Here is a 9,591-nt window from a genome sequence, read left to right as displayed (position 1 = left end):
ATTGCAGAATTCACCCCCAAGAGCGACGGGAAGATAATATGTAATGCGGAGCGTCGTCCGTGGAAAGTATTTGTAGACAGCGCTTCGAATGCTATAGGGGCCGGAGCTGGTATTGTCATAATCACCCCGGAGGGCATACGATTAGAACACTCCTTCAGATTAGGATTCAAAGCCTCAAACAACGAAGCTGAGAACAAGGCCTTCCTGGCCGGGTTGAGGGCCGTATTGCGTTTAGGCGCGAAAGATGTTGAGATTTATTCGGACTCTCGACTAGTCGTTCATCAAATCATAGGAAGCTTCGAAACTCGGGACTCTCAGATGAAAGCCTATCTGAGTGCAGCTAAGTAGATCATTGGCCAGTTTGGGACAGTGAAGGTAGCCCAGGTAGGTCGGGCACAAAACAGACATGCCGACTCGCTGGCCACGTTGGCTTCATCCTCTACCGAGAATATACCTCGGCTGGTCAAGGTAGAGCTTATAAGGGAGCCAAGTATCGAGGTGAAAAGTGATGACAACCTGGCTGGGGTTGAAGTTGCCATGATGTTAGTGGCAAATCCGTGTTGGATGAACCCGAACATAGACTTTATCGCCGAGGATAAAGTTCCGGACGATGAAAAGGAGGCCAAAAAGATTCGTCGGGTGGCTTCCCAGTACTGGCTGTCGGCAGATCGTAAGTTGTACCGGAGGTCTTTCGTAGGCCCTTACCTTTTATGTCTGCATCCTGAGAAGGTGAATGAACTTCTGACCGAGCTACATGAAGGAATGTGTGGTGGCCATGTCGGGGAACGATCTCTAGCACACAGGGCCATGACCCAGGGGTTTTGGTGGCCACAGATGCAGAAGGATGCCGCAGAATACGTCAAGAGGTGTGAACAATGCCAAAAGCACGCCCATCTGATTCACTAGCCAGCAGGTCGTCTAAACCCCGTCAGCAGCCCTTGGCCGTTCGCACAATGAGGGCTAGACATCCTCGGCCCTTTTCCCCGAGCAACAGGTAACCGTCGTTTTGTATTGGTGGCTGTGGATTACCTCACGAAGTGGGCGGAAGCTGAGGCCTTAGTCAACATTCGGGATATCGACGTGAAAAAGTTTGTGTGGAAAAACATAGTCACAAGGTTTGGGGTACCGAACTCACTAGTATTAGACAACGGGCTATAGTTCGATAGCAAAGCTTTCCGGGCCTTCTGCAGCGATCTCGACATTAAGAACAAGTACTCAACCCCGGCATACCCTCAAAGCAATGGCCAGGCTGAGGCAGTGAACAAGACGATTTTGAACGGGTTGAAGAGGAGGCTGGACGGGGCAAAGGGGAGATGGGTTGAAGAGCTGCCTAACATTTTATGGGCTTACCGTACGACTCCTAGAAGATTCACGGGTGAGACTCCTTTCTTTTTGACATATGGGGCGGAGGCCGTAATACCGACCGAGGTGAGCTTGTGCAGTGCACGGGTCACAGGATTTGACCTTGCCCAGAACGCCGACCTGATGATGGAGCGCTTGGACTGGTTAGAAGAATGCCGAGAGGCCGCAACCATACGGCTCGCAAAGTATCAATAGAAACTGTCCCAAAGATATAACCAAGATGTATAGGGGAGGGAATTTAGCGTCGAGGAACTGGTTCTAAGGAGGATCGTGGGAAACATGCAAGACGTATCTGCTGGGAAGCTTGCTCAAACATGGGAAGGGCCGTACAGAATTACCGCCACCGCCATCGCCAGCGCGGGGGCTTACTACCTGGAAGATCTTGACGAGAGGCCGCTCCTTCGGCCATGGAACGCTCACAATTTAAAGAAGTTCACCCGTGACCATCCATATAGTAAATATAAGTCAAAACTTTGTACTTCGCTAAAGTCAAGATAATGATGAAGTTACTTGTCTAAGCTGTTTTTGATCCCGTCATTGCACATTAAGAGAATTGCATGTTTTGTATGAAAAAAAATTCTAAGGACAGAAGCCTCGTCCTCGGTTCGATCAAAATCACCGAGCAGGCGGAAACCTTATCGGTACAAAAAAAAATTCTAAGGACAGAAGCCTCGTCCTCGGTTCGATCAAAATCACCGAGCAGGTGGAAACCTTATCGGTACAAAAAAAAAAATTCTAAGGACAGAAGCCTCGTCCTCGGTTCGATCAAAATCACTGAACAGGCGGAAACCTTATCGTTACAGGAAAAAAAAAATCTAAGGACAGAAGCCTCGTCCTCGGTTCGATCAAAACACCGAGCAGGCAAAAACCTTATCTTTACAAAAAAAAATTCTAAGGATAGAAGCCTCATCCTCGGTTCGATCAAAATCACCGAGCAGGCGGAAACCATATCGTTACAAAAAAAATTCTAAGGACAGAAGCCTCGTCCTCGGTTCGATCAAAATCACCGAGTAGGGAGAAACCTTATCGTTACAAAAAAAATTCTTAGGACAGAAGCCTCGTCCTCGGTTCGATCAAAATCACCGAACAGGCGGAAACCATATCGTTACAAAAAAATTCTAAGGACAGAAGCATCGTCCTCGATTCGATCAAAATCACTGAGCAGGTGGAAACCTTATCGTTGCAAAAAAATTCTAAGGGCAGAAGCCTCGTCCTCAGTTCGATCAAAATCACCGAGCAAGCGGAAACCTTATCGTTACAAAAAAATTCTAAGGACAGAAGCCTCGTCCTCAGTTCGATCAAAATCACCAAGCAGGCGGAAACCTTACACTAAGGCATGATTTAACCGAACGGGCAACTCTCAGCCTGACTTACTATAGTATAAGAAACCACTAACATAATCTAAGCAAACACACAAATAAATAGTCATTCAACGAGTAGAAAGTAAAGTTAAAAAGCAGAATTAATATCTCGTCGCCAAAACTTGGCATTTGTTTATGGGTCATCCCCGTGAAATAAGGAAATTGTTCGTTCACCACAACCTGGTGACATAGGTAAAAATACCAGTGAGGAAATAAACTAAAAATGCTATAAAAATAAGTAAAAGCGTGAAAAAACTGGACTGCAGATAATCAGCTGGAGAGCCGGGTTGGATCTGTCACTTCTTGCTGGTTGGTCAAGGGGTAGTGTGGGTCTTCACCAAGAAGATCCTGTACCGTTGGGATGCTAGTGGCCTCCATCTCATCTGGCTCAGCATGGGTATTAATCTGTTCAACCAGCTCCCTCATGCTTGCCGTCTCTTCCTCCTCATCGGCAACCGGTGGATCCTGCACAGCAGTAACGGGGCTCGGGAAGGGAATCTGGCCGGGGTCTCTCAGAGGAGAATCCTCAGGAACTCCCAGGGCTTGAAGAGCGGCAAACCACCCGGACTCAAAACCCAGCTTCCGGGCCTGGGCCACTACTGGTTCAGCAAATTGCTCTGCATCAGCGAATCCCTCGTTGTACCACTTCTGCTCACAGGCCTCTAGGGCTGCCCCCAGGTCGGTTAGCTCCTCGGCTTGAGAGGTGTTGAGGCTAATGGCTTCACCTAGTTTCACTTCCGTTTCATTCTGCTTAGCCAAAAGTTCAGCACACCTCTTCTCCGCCAACGCTCTATTTTTCTCCGCGGCAGCGGCCCTCTTCTCGACGGATTCAGTTGCCTTTAGTTTTTCCTTTGCTGTTTTGGCAGCTGACTCGTGCGCCCCCTTCTCACGATCGACCTCCTCAGCAAGATCCCGTGCACGGCCAGCCAGTATGTGAGCCAGTTGAGCAGCCTGGCAATCACAAAAGTTAGTGCGGAAGTAGAAGTAAATGTATGGAAAGGAATAGACAACTGAGGAGTTACCGCAATAGCGTACCACTCTAACCGGCGCCCCACGGACTCCTCAGACCCCTCTTCGAAGGCATGCATACCGTCGGGAAGAAGAAGACCCTCGGCCAGAGTCTAGGCAATACGGCCACCCTCGCCTTTCTCCCACATCCACACACAGGCAGTCGAAGGCAAAGGCTTGCCGTCCAACAAAAACTTGGGCTTCCACGCTGCAGCAGCTTAGGAGGAGGACGCAACCCCCAGACCGACCTGGGTCTGCGACTCGTGGATAACGACCCCCCCTGTTGGCTGGGGAAGAGTCTGGACGGCAGCATCTCCCGAACTCGTGGATGGTTGATCGGCGACCTTCTGTTTCTTACGGGCTTGTCCAGCTTGAGAAGAGGGTGGAGGGTGAGGTACCTGGCTCCGACCCTGAGAAGGTGGGGGCTAGTTGGGTTGCCGTGCACCGGGCACGAAGCGATCAATAGTCATAACCTTCCTTGACACCATGTTTTCGCTGGGTTGGGTATCTTCAGCCGACAAGGCAGTTGCTTCAATCGCTGGTTGCTCGGGCCCCGCAGTTGGGTTCTCGGGCTGCGCTTGCTCTTGAACTGGGTCCTCTTGTTGAATTGTCTCGTGAACTAACTCTCTAAGACGCCGAGACACACGTTCCGCGGACTTGTCCCGCAAAGGAGCTAACTCGTCCGAGCAAGTATAGCGCCTTCCGAACTCCCTCGCCTCCCCGGTTGTAAGCTTCGGTGGCAAAAAGTTCGCGAACCGAACGTCAATGTATGACAGCAGGGGACTATCAACTAATAGTGCTTACTTAAAGGTCTGCCAGGTAGAGTAAACTAGCTCTACTCTGAGGATCAGGTGCGAGGCCTGGAGCTGTCCGTCCTAGTGCACGAATATCTCGAAACGAAGGATGAAGTTCAGGTCTTTCATGTGGACGGTTCTGATGTCCAGAACGAACACTTTGCCGTCTGCAAAAGAACAAGTGTTATATCAATATCCGATGATGAAGATCTACTTCAATAAAGAGGAAAGAAAAGGAAAAAGGGGGGGGGGGGGAACAGTTAGATCAAGGGATTGGTACGAACCCACTTCACGCTGTGAAAGAGGGCAAGGAACTTCCCCGGCAAACCAGTTGCCGCGCACCCGAACAAACTCTCCGGCGGAGTTCCTATTCGAATCAGGTAGGCATGATATCAGCCATACCCAATTATCTCTTGTTTTTAGGTAATAATTGGTAGCTTTGTTCCCACAGAGGCTATACATGTGGTTAATATCATGGTAATTTAACTGTAAATCAAAGGTGTGGTTCAACCTACTGACGCAGCTAACTACCCAGTAAAAGTTGGGGGGAAGCTGGTCGGGATACAGTCCGTAGTACCTAAGTGTATCTGCTAAAAGGGGATCTACGGGGAATCTAACCCCACCCTCTAGGATTGACATTAAAGAAAAAAAGGCTATGCTTTGTCCTCGGTGGAGAGCGATTTCACTCTCGTGGCAGTAAGCCACTTCCATGTCATCGGGAATATTAAACTTGCACCTAAAAGTGGCCAAGGCAGCCGAGGCCTCCAAGAGATAACAGTAGCCCATCTTTGACGCTAAATGCTATGAAAGGGAACTTGAAGAAATAAGCTGAAGGAATAGGAAGGGGAAGAGAACTTACTTTGGGTTCTAAGGGAGAAAAGAACTCTGGGCAGGTGAGTAGGCGCACAAAGAATTGGTCGGCAGAGAGTAAGCTCGAAAGATCAGAGGAGAAAAAAAAAAGTGAAAGAATGTTCTGAGGAAGGCTATTTATAGGATCAGAAAAGGGGCAAAGGAACGTTCAATCAAGCAATAAATGGGCACGATTCACGAATGACCCTGCGGATGCCAAAGATAACCGACACGCGCACCGCTTCGGTTCGCGAACCGTTAGGCAATAATGACAACTGAACCTAGCATCGCGGAACAGCGCGTCTTTTGAGATAAGCATTAATGAGAAACCATAACCGCATGAGTCCCAGGCCATAGGATTTCCAAGACCAAAAGGCTCGGCTGGCTCCTTGATTCTTCCCGGCAACCAAGTATGAATCAAAGGGGGCCTAATGTACGGCACCGAAATCCCAAGACCCATATGGGCCCTGGGCTCAGGCCCAATGGAACGGCCCCATCGCCCTAAGCCCTTCTTGAAACGGCCTTCATAAAGAACGAGTTTTGGGCCTCGGATCCTGAGCTGTGCTCGGTATAAAACTTCCCAAACAATCATAAAAACCCTGTCTGGGCAAGTCATGGGATGCTCGGGGAACATCATTATCGAGCAAATTCGCCTGAGCTGGAACCAAGTTCCAAGGCCATAATTGTTACATCCCACTCTCACCTAATCACCCACTTAAAACAGATAATATTGGACCTTCAATTGCACTAGCGATGGCAGTAATCATGATCTCCCCACTAACCTAAGCTATAAATAGCAGAAGTTGGGGAAGATGATGGGGGTTTCAAAAAAAAGGAGAGAAAACAGTCATTTAGAGAGGGGAGGAACGTTACTTTGAGTCTCTGTGCCGAGAACGACCCAAAGTAGGAAATCTTGAAGCCCACTTTACAAATAAATTGTGAGCCCAAGTGAGGTTGAGCCTAACAGTCTCGTTTTAGGCTTGCACAGTTATCCTATTGCGTTCTAAAGAACTAAATATAGCATATAAAAATATAATATTATTCTATTACATAGCATAATTTGGATAATTTGGTATTTATTCTGTTACATAGCATGATTTTTTATAGTGCTCAATTTAGATGTTAAATTATGTGACTTTACTAATTTTTGTTTATTTTCTAATCCTTTGTGGTGGACAAAGTACTCTTAATAGTTGTATTAAAAGTACTCTATAATGCCACTTATTTAAAGAAAAGCAAAGGTTAGCCAAATGAAAATAATCGGATAGGTGATAAATTTTAACTTTTGCAATTTGATTTTTATTATTATTATTTTATAACAATGCATGTATAGAAATTTAATTCTTAGATTTTGCTAATAATTGTTTATTTGATAATATGTTTTGGGCAGTCGAAATTTTAATTTCTACAAAAAAAAAAAAAAAAAAAAAAAAAAAACTTAATAGATTATCAAACAAAATTTTGTCCTAATATTGGTTCAATTAGCATTGTTAGTTTATTATTTTTTTAGTTACGTTTTTTTTTGGTGTTTTGGACTGTTCCTATATTACATTTTTTTTTTTTTGAGAAAACTATATTACATTTATGATTGTTCCTATAATAAATAAAAATATAATTATAAAATATATTACTTATTATTAGATTAGTTAAAATTGTAAAAAAAAAAATTAATAAAACCACCATAAAAATAATTATCACGCGCAACGCACGGGTTTGCGGTAGTGTCTTATAATAACTTGATACACGTGAGAAAAATGTGCATTTGAATTATATTTTTTACTTAATTTAAAAAAAAAAAAATTTGTACACGCAAAAGAAACGTTTATTTAGAATCAACAAAAATATAATTATTAGACATATATAAACAAATAAATAAATAAAAATTACAGAAAAAAGAAGAAGAAAATATGATATTACGGTTTAGTCCACATATCTAATATCCAGAATTCTTGTTTGTTGTACACAAGATGGAGATGGAGATATTTTTCCTCTCTTATTATACTAGTTATTGTCTTTGTTGTTTTCTGTTTTACTTTGTGCCAGTGAAAGTATTATCTAACATAAAAAAACAAAATAGGGATCCAAGAGTTAAGATATCAAGGGTGTAGAATATGCAAGCATTTGCGTGAGGATAAGGTTAGGACTTAGGCCATGATGCAAGTCAAACTTTTAATAATTTATATGTCCTTATTCCTTTCTAGAAGGGATTACCCAAAAAAAAAAAAAAAGTTAAACTTTATTAACATAATTAAGATTTGGGCTAATGTCAATTTGGTTCAAGACTTTACGTAAATTGATTAGCTTGGTTCTTGAAGTCAATTTACTGTGCATTTGGAATTGCTTAAAAAGCCAGTTTTTTTTTTTATTATTCAACTTATTTTTGCTACTATTCATGGGTTTTATTGCACTTTTTGGTACTATTTGTTAATATATAGCTTAATTTAGTCTAGCCCATTGGGTTTAGCCCAGTATACTGTACTTGTAGTATACTCATATTACTTGTACTTCACACATACCTAGCCTATATAAGGCTCTCTATTGTACAGTGTTTTTCACACAGAATATACATCAATATACAGACTGTTCAGTCTTTCTCTCTATTACTTTATATCCTTAACATGGTATCAGAGTCATTGCTCTGACTTTCTGGTATTTGTGGTCATCTCTAGCGTTCTTCTGCTACCCTTGCCTTCATCCAATAACCACTGTCAAAAGCAAGTCACTACCGTCAAGCCATTGCAATCCTCAGATCCAGTTTGTTCTCTCATTAAATTGTTGAACCACGACCACAATTGATAGATCAGACTATCCCGAGCAAAACCCAGCCAAAAACATCCTGGTCTGAGTTTGTCACGCTCCAACATGCGCCGCCAGAAGTTTCTGCAAAGTCAAACATGTGCCTCATGTGCCACCATGCGCCTCCAGTACCTCTCACGTGCCTCCACACGCCAGTGTTGCACCACCATGCACTTCACGCTCTACCACGCGCCCCACGCGCCTAATTCAGTCCTTGTGAAGCCACGTCAGTCCTAGGGTGATGTCATCCTGCCACGTCAGCGTATTGCGTCATCTGACTATGTCAGCACATGTCATCCGTTGACTTTTACCATTTACTGTTAACTTCTGGCTGATAACCAGCGTTGTAGACCGTTGACTTTTGTGTTGACTTTTTTACCAAAGTCAAAAAATTTCAATAAGGCCTATCTTGCTCAGCTTTTTTTGCATAGATTCCATTTTTGGGTTCCGTTTCTTCATTTAAGGTCCCTAAATCCTTCTTTTTGGTCATTTTCTTCATTTTGGCTCAAGAAAACAAATGAGACATTGTACATCCTATCATCGTTATCCTAGATGGTCCTACTACCTATCATGCATGATCTCTGAATATGACTATCTTTCTCAAGAGTTGCAAACTATGGCATTACGTAATTGGTTCGATTCCCAAGCCAGTGCCAATACCTAAGTCCAAAGCTGCAACTGATGCCGATGCCTCTAAAACTACTGTTGCAGAGGATGATTATGAAGCACACCTAGAGGAATGGGAAGTATTCAGAGTAAGGTCTTTTCTTGGTTTATCAATACATTTGTAGCTTCCATTCATAGTCTTCTTCGTCGTCTTGGTACTATTGCGGCTAGTTGGATATTTCTGTCCAATCGCAACAATTACACTAATGATTCAAGCCTAGAGTTTCACATTGGATCAAAGCTTTATCAAATACGCCAAGAGATAGGTCAGTCTATTTTTGATTATTATTCTCAAACTTCTTCTATGTGGGAACAACTTTCTACTGCAGATCCTCCATTACGGTATCCTAAGGACATTGAGCTTTTTGCCAAATATCGGGATCGTCAATTTATGCATTTCATGATGGGTTTACATGAGGATTTTGAGCCTACTAATGTTTCTCTACTTAGCCGATCTCCTACTCCTTCTCTTAATGCTATAGTCAAGGAGCTCATTTCCGAGGAGAATCGTCGACCTGCTTATCACATGTCATCCTTTGACTATGTGTTGGCTACACCCTCTCTTCCCCCACAGCTTTCCATTGCTGCAATCACTGCCCCTCCATGATTAACCTTTAGGCGTCCCTCTTCTCAATCTTCGAAAGGTACTCACTACGAGTTTTGTCGTGCCAAGGGCCATGATATCTCTATTTATCGCAAACCGCAAAAATTTATGCAAGAGCAGAATAAAGCTCCTCTTCCTCTAGTAATTGCTA

Source organism: Quercus lobata, chromosome 5, assembly GCF_001633185.2.
Source record: "Quercus lobata isolate SW786 chromosome 5, ValleyOak3.0 Primary Assembly, whole genome shotgun sequence".
NCBI classification, from domain to species: Eukaryota; Viridiplantae; Streptophyta; class Magnoliopsida; order Fagales; family Fagaceae; genus Quercus; species Quercus lobata.
This window is presented reverse-complemented; position numbering follows the sequence as displayed.